Genomic DNA, 14,040 nt, shown 5'->3' with positions numbered 1-14,040 from the left:
TTCGGTAGATATTGCTAAGTGGTAGGCCCAAAAGGTGCACATCACTTGTGTCTTCCAGTGGCCATGTGTCCGGCACCCTCACCATGCTGAGCTACCTCAGCCCACTCTTAGCTTGGCCAATTTGACAGATGAAACAATATGTCACTGTAGGTTAATTTGTACATAGTGTTTATCCCTGATTTTTACTTCCTGGCTAGCCTCTGCTTCTTGACTCTTTGCTCACCCCTTAACACCTATATGGATGGAAAGTGCCAATAAATCTTTAGCAGAACCTCAGCAAAACATAACTAGAAAAGCAAATGGAAACCAAGTTCACACCCAGCTGTTCAGAGCAAAGATTAAGTGACTTTTAGACTAGAGGAACAGTAGCACGCTTCAATTTGCCCAGCTATGTTTCAGGAAACCATGATGAAAACTCATAACTGAGACACTTTCTGGCTGCCTTGACACAATAGAAATAATAGCAGATGAGACCAGAACACTTGAGGATGCGTCTCTTTCAAGGGAACATGTCTTTCTCCAGCCAATCAGGCAGCTATCTCTGCAAGCATGCTGAGGAGGCAGCCCACATCAGGTCAAACTTGCAGGACCAAAGGTGTGGCTGCGTGCCTTAGCTCCAATGGCCTGCTGTCGCCTCCATATTTTCTCATCTGTTTCCACATCTGACCTGTGGAGCTACTTCTTATCTAGCACAGTGTATATGCTGCCAGGTCCCAAAATGACCTCATATGGGGTGGGTGTTGGTGTCAAGGAAAAGGAAGTCCCTGGGTGAATGGGCTCTGACTATAAGGGGCCCCGGTGTGCCCGGGTGTCCACTCTGTCTGGACTCCTCAGGCAGCTTGACCTGCCCTTCCTCCCACCTTCTTTATTTTAACCCCCTTTAATGAAGCCTGAAAATGAGCCAATTCCAGAACTGGCGAGAAACCTGCTTCATCCAGGTGGCCACAAGACCACCCCAAAGCTGGCTTGGACCTCTGCCCTTGAGAGGAATTGCTCATAAAACATGTTCTATGTTTCTCCTCTCAGACACATATTCCTGAAATTAATATGTCACCACCTTCTCTGGGGTCCCTGCTGATGGATGGAAGGCAAAACCATGTCTTACTCATGTACCCAGCAGCTTTAATTTTTTTTTTTAAGGAAAATGCTCACCCTTGCAGTGCTACATATATATAAAACTAATTTCCACAGATTAGTTTTTGAGTACCATGTTGCTTTTGCAGTGCTTGGCCCAAACATAATTAAGCCTACTTTAACTAAGATTCACACTTGAAAGTTGTAAATAATGTAACTCATTCAACCCCTTTCAAAAAAGAGGAAACGTGAAAAGCTCATTAGTGTTTCTCAAGCATTTGTTCAGAAATTAATTGTCAGTTTTTATTCCCCATCAGAACCTTCTCGACTCTCCTTAGGAGCCATTCCTAAAACCAGGACTTTATTGTCACTCTGGAGCACATTTGCTCTATGACACCATTATAAAAGGGAAAGCTCTTTTCCTTGAGAACTTTGAGGACCAAAATCTGAATGAAAACTTTTTGAAGGCTCTCATTGTTGAGAGATATTAAATATAGTAAGAACACAGGGCCAGAAAGATGATTGAGGAGGAAGGAAATGGTATGGTGAAAACTTAGGTTGGGGGAGACCCTGATGATCCTTTAACTATTCATGCTAATTTTAAAGGAGAAAATTTTAGAGGGAAGAGGACGGCAGTCATTCGTAAGCCCGCCACTTGAAGACGACATCGTTAACATTTGCGCTTTTTATCATACGGTCTTTCTGCACACACATTATGTTTACACTGCTGTGATCAGATTATAGGAATGTAGAAGTCATGTCACTTTGAGGCAATTTGTTTCATGACTGTGCTCCTGTCGCCTTCCTCAAGCCCTGTTCCCGTATTCATTTGACCTACAGATGGTCATGGAGTCCCTTGTTAAGGGCCAGGTCCTGAAAGCACTGGAGTGGACCAGCAGACAAGTATTTTCTCTTAAAGTGCATATTCTAGTTGAATGAACATTGCAAATGAATAAGCAAATTTTGTATGTGATGGGAAGCCACTGGAAATTTGTAAGCGGAGACTGGCTTTGCTTGACATTTTTAAAAATGGGGTTCTTCCATGTGGAGAATGGATCCCGGGGGGAGAAGAGCAGCACAAGGAGAGTGGAAGGAGGTCACTGCAGCCATTGGTGAACAAGATGGTGGCTTGGACTGAGGTAGGGGAGGGAGAGAAGAATGTTTACGCTGTTGGATCAGCTTGCTGATATATGTCATGGATGTTTTGTGGATGTGAGGCAAAGGGGGGACTGGAGGACGGTTGCCAGGATTCTGGCTTGAGTGATTTGGTGGATGAGGATGCCAACTACAGAGGCAAGAAAACCCAAGAACAGCGGGAGTGAAGGGAAGTCAAGTCCTGTCATGATAGACGAGAGGCCCATTAGACAGCTGGTGGATATGTCAAATTTTCAGTTGGTTGAATGGATCTGGGGTCTATAGCCAGATTGCCAATTGAGAATTACTGACACATGGACAGCATTTATGGCTGTGGAGATGGATGGGGTCACATGGGGAGACAGAATGATGGAGAACAGAAAAGCCCTGTGAGAAGAAGGCTCCCTAACTTTTTAAAAGCTGAGCAGAGGAGAAGCTCATATGCCATATCCCAACCACAGGCTCCCTGCTTCCCCTAGACATTGCAGAGGTTATGTGAAACATCAGTTAGACTTTCTTATCAATAAATGGAGCCTTTTTTTTTTTTTGAGCAGTACTGGGGTTTGAATTCAGGGCTTCATGATTGATAGGCAGCAGCTTTACAACTTGAGCCATGCCTCCAGCCCTTTTTGCTCTGGTTATTTTAGAGATGGAAGACCATGGTTTACACTTTCTGCCAGAGCTGGGATGACAGGCACATGCCACATCACCCAGCTCTTGTTTGAGATGGGGGTCTCATAAACTCTTTGCCTAATCTGACCTCTAACAGAGATCTTCTCAATCTCAGCCTTCCAAGTAGCTAGGTTTACAGTATGAGCCATCAGCACCCAGCTAAATTATGCTGTTTTTGTTATATTCTGGACCCTTTTAAACTTATGAAAGTCAAAGCAATATTCTTTAGTTTTGATTTGAAAGGTGGCAGGTTATATATTGATAATCCAATATTTAAATCATGTAAGAAATACATTTAAATTATTGTATAAGTTCACATAATAAGATATTTTACTTTCAAGAGCTGCTCTAAAAAGTTGGTGAGCATTTTCATACCATCCTATGTATTCCTTTTATTTTGAGAGAGGAGCTTGCTTTGTAGCCCAGGCTGGCATCGAACTTGCAATCCTTCTGCCACAACCTCCTGAGTGCTGGAATTATAGGTGTGCACCACTAAAAATGTAGCTCCATTCTATGTATATTTTAAATTTGCCTTTTGGAACTTACATTTATTGGCCAATGGATTATTTAAAAGCATGCTGTTTAATTTCCAAGTGTTTAGAGATTTTCTAGTTATTGAGTTTTAGTTTGATTTCATTATGGTCAGAGAACATCATCTATATGATTTCAATTTCCTTAAATTTTTTGAGCATTGTTTTATGGCCCAGCACATGGTGTGTTTCGATGAATGTTCTATGAGTACTTGAGAAAGCAGTGTATTCTGCTGCTGTGTGATAGAGGGTTCTCTGTACGTGTCAATTAGATCCTATTGGCTTATTGTACTCTTGGGATCTTCTTTGTTTTTGCTGATTTTCTTTCTAGAAATTCTATCAGTTCCTGAGAAGGGAGTATTGCAGTTCCCAACAATAGCTCTGGGTGTGTTAGTTTTTCCTTTGAGTTCTATTAATTTTGTTTTTTCAATTTTGAAGCTCTGTTATTTGGTGTGTATACATTTTAGGATCAGTATGTCTTCCTTGTGGATTGATTCTTTTGTTACTAAGTAACCATTATTTATAGTAATTTTCTTTACTCTGAAATCTATTTTATTAGACCTTAACAGACCTACTACTATTTTGTAATATTAATGTTTGCATGTTATATCTTTACTTATACTTTTGCTTTCTACCTATCTTTGTCTTTGAATTTCAAGCAAGTTTCTTGTAAACAGTGAATAGTTGAGTCACATTTTCAGTCCACAAAACCAAACTCTGCTCTTTAATTAGTGTATTTAGACTATTTATATTTAAGATAGGCTGGGTGTGGTAGCTCCACCTATAATCCTAGCTACTTGGGAGGCTGAGAGGGAGAATCAAAGTTCAAGGCCAGCACAGGCAAAGTTAGCTGGAGACCCTATCTGAAAAGCAGCCTAAAAGAAAAAGAAGTAGGGGCATGGCTCTAGTGGTAGAGCCAAGAACAAGGCCCTGAGTTCAATCCCCAGCTCCATGAGCACACACATGCACAATTACTGATAAACTAATCCTGCCATTTTATTATTTGCCTCCTGCTGCTTCTCTGTTTATCACTTGTTGCCATTCTGTAGATTGCAACAAATTTTAGGGTTTCATCTTGATTTCTTTATAATGTTCCTGATGTATCACTGCCTTTTGTGGGTTGCTCTAAGTATCACAATATGCCTACATGACTTATCATGGTCTATTGTCAAGTGGGGTATGGAAACCTTACCGCCATTGAAGTCACTTTCCCTCCTCATTTACTTAGGTGTGATAGGGCATTATCATTTTTGTGTCTACAGTCAAATACATTCATGAAACACATGAGAAAAATGACCTATCACATGTGCTCTTCTATGTTCTCTTTCTATTGCTTTTCCCTTCCTTTCTGGTGCTATAAGAGTCTTGCTTTTATCATAGCCCTCCCACGTGAGAAACTTGTTGTAGCTGTTCTTTAAGGAGAGGTCCACTGACTGCAGATTCTTTTAGTATTTTGTCACCTGACAACAGGCTTATTTCCCATTTATTCTGAAGGATAGTTTCACCATTTATAGGATGTAATTGGCAGTTCTTTTCTTTTGGAACTTGAAAAATGACCCATTTCTTTCTGACCCCCCCCCCCCTGGTTTCTGAGGACGAGAAATCTACTGTCATACAAATTGGTATTCTCCCATAGGGAATGTGTCATTTTCCTCTGGCTGCTTTTAAAGAATTTTTCTTTGTCTTTATTTTCCCTAAGTTTAATTATAATTTTGTTCTGGCATAAATGTCTTTGGACGAACCTTGTTTGGAGTTCACTTAGCTTCTACAGTTTATAGTTTTATGTTGTTTGCCAAATTTGGGAGGCTTTCAGTCACTATTTCTTTGAATTCTCTTTTAGTCATAGAGTTTCACTGGGATTGATGTTGCAAAGGTCGAATCTTTGTTACTGTCACACAGGTCCTCGAGGCTCTGTTCTTTTTCTTCCTTTTTAAAAAAATTAGTTTCTCTTTGTTATTGAGATTGGATTAAATCTATTAAACCTTCCTCAAGTTTACTGATTTTGCCCTCACTCATCCCATTCTGCTGCTGAGACCATCCAACACTGTTTTTTTAATTAGCATGTTTTTCAGTTTTGTAATTTCTAATTGGTTCTTTTTATAACTTCTATTTTTTGGCTGGAATTTTTAATTTTTTTCATTTGCACTTGATTGTTGAAGCATTTTAATAATGGCTGCTTTGAAATCCTTGTCGAATAGGCCTAGCATCTGATTCATTTCAGTGTTGGCATCAGGTTGGTTGTTTTTTTTTCTTTCAGGTTGTGATTTTCCTGGTTCTTTGTATGACTAGTGACATTTTTTTTTTTTAATGTATCCTGGGCAGTTTGACTATTATGTTGTTACTATCTTTTTTCATTTTGGCCTGTAGGCTACATTTGTGGGCTATGGTTGTAATGACAATTTCATTCCCACAGCCTCTATGGTGCTCTTTTGTTCTGCTTGGTTTATCTGGTGTTGGTGAGGCTTATATTGGTCCTTCCTGGTGCTGCCTAGAAAGAATTTCCCCAAGCTGGAGGGAATGGACTCTCTAGCCCTTGGACATAAAGGACAGTGCTTTCTGGAGGGATTCCTCTTGCTGGTGCACCTTGCCACCAATGTCCTTTGTGGGAAAGGAGTCTCAGGCCTGTGGAGAAAAAAGAGGCTTCCTGTGCTCAGGGCTTCTTTAGGGCAAATTTGCCTTCTAAGTGCCATAAGGCATCCCAAAGGGAAGGAGAACCTCCCTTAATAGCTTTTTGTCAGTGGGGCTCTTGATCCATCCCTTCTGGCATTGCATCGTTTCATCCAGGAGAGGAATGAGCCTACCTGGGTCATTTCCTCTTATATTGGGGTTGGGAATACTGGGGCCTAAACTTGTTTCTTTTAGTGGGCGGAGTGTTGTAACAACAGCACAACTATGTGGCCATGTTGTGCTCTTTTGGACTTCAGTCTCTAAGCAACTCACCTTCTTCTTTCCACCTTTCAGAACTCTCCTTTGATGCTTCTTAAAGAGAGAGTCTTTGGGAACTAAGGATAGGTAAAGTGTTCTTGGACTTCATACTAAAATCCAATTGACATTGGGACCTCAGCAAAGTTAAGAACTTTTCTCTGAAAGGATGGATAGACTAGCTACAAAGTGGGAAAAATGTCTCCAAGCCTTAAATCTCAAAACTCAGTCATATGAAGAGAAGGAGAAGACAAGACATAAACTAAGAGAAAATATTTGCCAAAGACCCACTTGGCAAATGACTATCATCCAAAATATAACAGAGATCTCTTAAAACAACAAGAAAATAAACAACCCAATTTAAAAATTGGCAAATGACACTTCACCAAAGATATACAGTTGGTGAAAAGGCATGTGAAAAGATGTTCAACATTATATGTCATTAGAGAATTTCAAATTAAAATGACAATGAGATCCTACTCCAAAACACTATAACAATAAGTGCTGGCCAGGATGAGGACGTTCAGTTACTCTCACTCATTACTGGTGGGAATGCAAAAATGGTACAGGCACTTTGACAGATTTTTTACAAAACTAAATATTCTCTTAGCATAGACCTAGTAATCACACTCCTTGTTTTTTCCCAAATGATTTGAAAACTCGTATCTATGCAAAAAAAACCCTGCGCATGGGTGGGGATGGTAGCTTTGTTCATAATTGCCAAAATTTGGAAACAAACAAAATGCCCTTCAGTAGGTAAATGGATAAACAGTGGTACATCTAGACAGTGGACTATTACTCAGCACTACAAAGAAACAAGCTACCAAGCCATGAAGCGAGGTAGAAGAAACATAAACTCATATCACTAAGTGAAAAAATGTCAATCTGAAAAGGATACATTCTGTATAAATCCAACTCTATGTCATTCTGGAAAAGGCAAAACTCTAGAGACAATAAAAACTAAAATCGGTGGCTACCAGCAGTTATGATGAAGAGAAAGATGGGTAGGTAGACTGCAGAGAACTTTAAAGTCAGTGAAACCCCTCTGTATATGTTTGTCCAAACACATAGAAAATACAACACTAAGAGTGAAACCCCAATGTAAACTGTGGACTTTGATCATGGTATCTGTTGGAGGTTTGTCCATCACAACAAATGTGTCACTCTGATGGGGAATGTTGAGCCTGGGGAGCTGTGCATGTGATGAGGCAGATTAGTTATTAAAACTCTGTATTTCTACTCAATTTTGCTATGAACCTAAAACTTCTCTAAAAAATAAAGTCTGCTTTAGCCAGGTTCAATGGCCCATGCCTATAATTCCAGCTACTTGGGAAGCAGAGATTGAGGCAGAGATTAAAGATCACAGTTTGAGGCCAACCAGGCAAATAGTGAGAGCTTGTCTCAACAAATAAGCTGTGTGTGGTTGTGTGCACTTGTCATCCCTGCTGGTCCAAGCTGGCCCCTGCACAAACACGAGGCCCTATTTGATGAATAACTAAAGCAAAATTGCCTGTAGACATGGCTCAAGTTGTAGAGTGCCTGTCTAGTGTGAGGCCCTCAGTTTAAACCCAGTAGGGCCAAAAATAATAATAATAGCATAGAATAATAAAGTCTACTTAAAACCCTCCACTGTAAAACATACTCACTCAATTCAATTAGATAATGGATAAAGACATGAGCAGACATTTCATCAAGGGTATATAGATGGCAAGGAGGCTCACAAAAAAGAAGGTCAACACCATTGACCTTCAAGAAAATATAAATTAGGACTGGAAACCCAGCTCAAGTGGTAGAAGGACTGCCTAGCAAGCTCAAGGCCCTGAGTTCAAACTCCACCAACCAAAAAGAAGAAAGAAAGTGCAAATTAAAACCTTTTCAGATGTATCAGCATGGCTAAAATAAAAGAAGTGACAATACCAAATGTCAGAAAAATGGAATTGCTCCCATGTTGCTGATAGGAACATAAAATGACACAACTACACTGGAAAACATTTACTAGAAGCTGATCATTTCTAATAAAGCTAACAGGCAAAGACCATGTGACCCAAAACTGCACTCTTGGGCATTTATGCCAGAAAAATGAGCACATAGGTTCATATGAAAACCTCTATACTGATGCCCATGGGTGATTGGCTGAACAGACTATGGTGCAACTCACTCAGTGATGACCAGGGAGCAAACACTGACTCATGCAACCACATGGACAGCTTGCTGGGTTGATTCCAGGGGGAATTAGGCTGAATGAAAAAAAGTCAATTCCGAAAGGTTACCTTTCATATAATTCCACCTATATAATTTTTTGAAACTAAAAAAAGTAAAGAATTGGAAAACAGTGGTCACCAGAGGTTAGGGGCAAAAAGAGGTCAGGGGAAAGAAGTGGGTTTGTCTACGAGAGATCAATACAGGGGTCCTGTGGTGACAGAGCTATTTTGTGTTCTGTATCTTGATTGTCATAGGGCACACAAACCTAAATATGTGATAAAATTGTACAGAATTAAACATGCACATACACACTTGCATGTGCACACGCACACACATGAATACAAGTAAAACTGGCGCTGTCTGATGAAGATCAGTGGATTTTACAGTGTCAGTGTCCTGGTTGCGGTATTGTACTGTAATATTACAAAACGTACTATAGAGGGAAGCCGGGTGAAGGCACCTCTCTGTCATTCTGAATGTGAATCTACAACTATTTAAAAATTTTAAACTACTTTAAAAGAAAGTGCACTATTCACCTGTTTGGGTGAACTGAAGCTGTGCTTGGTGTGTGTAGGTGCCCAGGTGTTGGGCAGAGAACAATGCCTTGAGTTTAGCAGTGATGATTTGGGAGTCTATGTGGTACAACTCAGCTATAAGCCTCAGCTCCACCTGGATCCTGTGTGGTAGGTAGCAAGGAGATTGATGGAAGCCCTTGTCATCACTTCCTCCTTCCAAACACTGTGAATTCCAACATCATCCATCCTAAAAGGCAAGAATCTGTTCCACACAAGGCTTTTTCTGTTGATGATACTTTCCACAGTCATTTAATTATTTGTTTGCTTTTTAATGAGAAAAATGCATACATTGTGTTGGAAAATCAAGCGATTCATATGTTTAGATGTTAAATGGACTTCAGTCTTATTAGAATGTCAATAATTCTTTACAGTTAAAAATCAATGTAAAACCTCTAACACGATAAACTTAAATTATTGTGTACCCGTGTTTATGGTGGGTACACCATAATCACAATCAGTTTGTGACAAATCACAAGTCAGTTTCCGGAGTCAGCTTAGGTGCCCATCAATGGATGAGTGGACAAAAATGTGGTTATAAATACACAATGGAGTATTGTTTGAAATCTATGCCATTTGCAGGAAATGAATGTAACTGGAGATCATCAGGCTAAGCAGAATAAGCCAGACTCAGAAAGAATAATATCACATTTTCTCTCATATGTGGAATATCATGAAAAAAATAAGATATGAAACTAGAAAAGGAAGAGAAACAGGAAGAGGGGGAGGAGAGATAAGAGAGAGTAAGAGGGCAGTGAATATGATGAAAGTACATTATATATGTGCATTAAAAAATCACAATAAAACCTATTATTTTATTCAGTTAATATATGCTAATAATGCTGTGTGTGGCAGTGCACATCTGTAATCCCAGCTATTCAGGAAGCAAAGATTGGATTCAAGGCCAGCCCAGGCAAAAAAATAGCAGGACCTCCATCTCAGCAAAAACAAGTTGAGTCATTAACAGAAGCAAAGACAAAAACCACTTGATCATCTCAATAGATGCAGAAAAAGCCTTTGATAAGATCCAACATCATTTCATGATAAAAGCTCTAAGAAAACTAGGAATAGAAGGAAAGTTCCTCAACATTATAAAAGCTATATATGACAAACCTACAGCCAGCATTATACTTAATGGAGAAAAACTAAAACCATTCCCTCTAAAATCAGGAACTAGACAAGGATGCCCACTATCTCCACTCCTATTCAACATAGTAATGGAATTCCTAGCTAGAGCAATGAGGCAAGAAGAAGGAATAAAAGGAATACAAATAGGTAAAGAAACTGTCAAAATATTCCTATTTGCAGACGACATGATCCTATACCTTAAAGACCCAAAAAACTCTACTCAGAAGCTTCTAGACATCATCAATAGCTATAACAAGGTAGCAGGATATAAAATCAACATAGAAAAATCATTAGCATTTCTATACACTAACAATGAGCAAACTGAAAAAAAATATATGAAAACAATTCCATTTACAGTAGCCTCAAAAAAAATCAAATACCTAGGTGTAAACCTAACAAAAGATGTGAAAGACCTCTACAAGGAAAACTATAAACTTCTGAAAAAAGAGATTGAGGAAGACTATAGAAAGTGGAGAGATCTCCCATGCTCATGGATTGGTAGAATCAACATAGTAAAAATGTCGATACTCCCAAAAGTAATCTACATGTTTAATGCAATTCCCATCAAAATTCCAATGACATTCATTAAAGAGATCGAAAAATCTGCTGTGAAATTTATATGGAAACACAAGAGGCCACGAATAGCCAAGGCAATACTCAGTCAAAAGAACAATGCAGGAGGTATCACAATACCTGACTTCAAACTATATTACAAAGCAATAACAATAAAAACAGCATGGTACTGGCACAAAAACAGACATGAAGACCAGTGGAACAGAATAGAGGACCCAGATATGAAGCCACATAACTATAACCAACTTGTCTTTGACAAAGGAGCTAAAAATATACGATGGAGAAATAGCAGCCTCTTCAACAAAAACTGCTGGGAAAACTGGTTAGCAGTCTGCAAAAAACTGAAACTAGATCCATGTATATCCTATACCAAGATTAACTCAAAATGGATCAAGGATCTTAATATCAGACCCCAAACTCTTAAGCTGATACAAGAAAGAGTAGGAATACTCTGGAGTTAGTAGGTATAGGTAAGAACTTTCTCAATGAAACCCCAGCAGCACAGCAACTAAGAGATAGCATAGATAAATGGGACCTCATAAAGCTAAAAAGCTTCTGTTCATCAAAAGAAATGGTCTCTAAACTGAAGAGAACACCCACAGAGTGGGAGAAAATATTTGCCAACTATACATCAGACAAAGGACTGATAACCAGAATATATAGGGAACTTAAAAAACTAAATTCTCCCAAAACTAATGAACCAATAAAGAAATGGGCAAGTGAACTAAACAGAACTTTCTCAAAAGAAGAAATTCAAATGGCCAAAAAACACATGAAAAAATTCTCACCATCCCTAGCAATAAAGGAAATGCAAATTAAAACCACACTAAGATTCTACCTCACCCCTGTTAGAATAGCCATCATCAGCAACACCACCAACAACAGGTATTGGCGAGGATGCGGGGAAAAAGGAACCCTCTTACACTGTTGGTGGGAATGTAGACTAGTACAACCACTCTGGAAAAAAATTTGGAGGCTACTTCAAAAGCTAGACATTGATCTACCATTTGATCCAGCAATACCACTCTTGGGGATATACCCAAAAGACTGTGACACAGGTTACTCCAGAGGCACCTGCACACCCATGTTTATTGCGGCACTATTCACAATAGCCAAGTTATGGAAACAGCCAAGATGCCCCACCACTGACGAATGGATTAAGAAAATGTGGTATCTATACACAATGGAATTTTATGCAGCCATGAAGAAGAACGAAATGTTATCATTCGCTGGTAAATGGATGGAATTGGAGAACATCATTCTGAGTGAGGTTAGCCTGGCCCAAAAGACCAAAAATCGTATGTTCTCCCTCATATGCAGACATTAGATCAAGGGCAAACACAACAATGGGATTAGAATATGAGCACATGATAAAAGCGAGAGCACACAAGGTAGGGGTGAGGATAGGTAAGACACCTAAAAAATTAGCTAGCATTTGTTGCCCTTAACGCAGAGAAACTAAAGCAGATACCTTAAATGCAACTGAGGCCAATAGGAAAAGGGGAACAGGTACTAGAGAAAAGGTGAGATCAAAAAGAATTAACCTAGAAGGTAACACCCACGCACAGGAAATCAATGTGAGTCAATGCCCTGTATAGCTATCCTTATCTCAACCAGCAAAACCCCTTGTTCCTTCCTATTATTGCTTATACTCTCTCTACAACAAAATCAGAAATAAGGGCAAAATAGTTTCTGCTGGGTATTGAGGGGGTGGGGGGGAGAGGGAGGGGGCGGAGTGGGTGGTAAGGGAGGGGGTGGGGGCAGGGGGGAGAAATGAACCAAGCCTTGTATGCACATATGAATAATAAAAGAAAAAGAAAAAAAAACAAGTTGAGTGTGGTGGTACATGCCTGTAATCCCAAATACTCAGGAAGTGTAAGTGGGAGGATTATGGTCCAAGGCTGGTCCTGGGCAAAAAAAAAAAAAAAATGTAAGTCCCTATCTGAAATATAACTGAAGGCAAAAAGGGTTGGAGATGTTGCTCAAGTAGTAGAGTATTTGTCTAGAAAGCACAAGGCCCTGAGTTCAAACACCAGTGTTGCCATATAAACATATATATTACATATATATATATATATAATATATTCTCTCTGTATTAGCACATATATATGCTAATAAAACTGTTCAAAAATAATTGAGTGTAATACTGATGGAGAAAGATGGCAGTGGAAATGCATGGTGAAATCTGTGAGTAGTCTATTTATAACTACAAATAGCTCAGACAAATCTATCTGAAGAGAAGCTTTAATTAAACCTTTGGTAACACAAAGAAACACCAAGTCAGTAATCTTGCACAGAGGTCAAAATTCTACAGGCTAATGAAGGAAACGTGTGGACACTTTTCTCACCCTGTGTAGCTCACCTGGCCTCCTCCCCAGGGCTCATTTTTTAAAAATTCAGTATCACATTATGTTATAAACATTTCTCCAGGTCAGTAAACTCTCTTAATAATCATAACTTTGCTGCCTTTACAATGCTCAGGGGAGTAGCACGTCATCTTTTTCCTACCATCAGGCATGCGCTTCTCTGCCTGTCTTTTATATCCCTGATATCGATCATGGGCTTCTGCGTTATTCCCGGGAGAATTACCAGATGATAAAGAATGACTATCTTAATGTAATATGATGCATCTTTGTCCATTTTTCCCCCAAAAGTGTTGTGTAAATTTACATGCTGTAAAAGGGGTTCTGAAGCCTCTCGAGAGCTAGTTAGTGGTGTGTGTTAGCAGAGAAACGTGCCAATTTCACGGTGGAGAAGTGGTATCCCATAGTTCTTTTCATTTGTTTTTCCTTGGTTGCTAGGTGGGTAACACTCTTCCCCTGAGTGTCTTTTAACAATTTGAAGTCCTTTTGGAAAATTGTTTGTGTCTTCCAAATAATGCCCATGAGTGATTCCCTCCATTTTAGTGATGCAAAACTTCACTGAGAAGCCTAACTCTAAGTTACTTAATCCTTTTTCTGCTGGTGGCTATGGATTGTTTATAAATTATAGCATTAGGGATTAATTCTTACATCCATACAGGAAATGTGAAGAAGGAGGCTTCTGTGTGTTGGTCACTACACCCACAGCAGTGACCCGACCAGACCCTGCAGATAGGAGAGACATACCTTAACCAGATAAGCCCATGACATATCCATAGGACTGAGGCACTGTGAAGAAGAATAAACAGGCTAAGAGAAATTGAGGCTGGGAAGGTGGCATTGATGCTGTTTTGTGGGGAGTGCTCTGAGAAG

This window comes from Castor canadensis, chromosome 12, assembly GCF_047511655.1.
Source record: "Castor canadensis chromosome 12, mCasCan1.hap1v2, whole genome shotgun sequence".
Taxonomy (NCBI): Eukaryota; Metazoa; Chordata; class Mammalia; order Rodentia; family Castoridae; genus Castor; species Castor canadensis.
Note: the sequence above shows the minus strand (reverse complement) of the source record.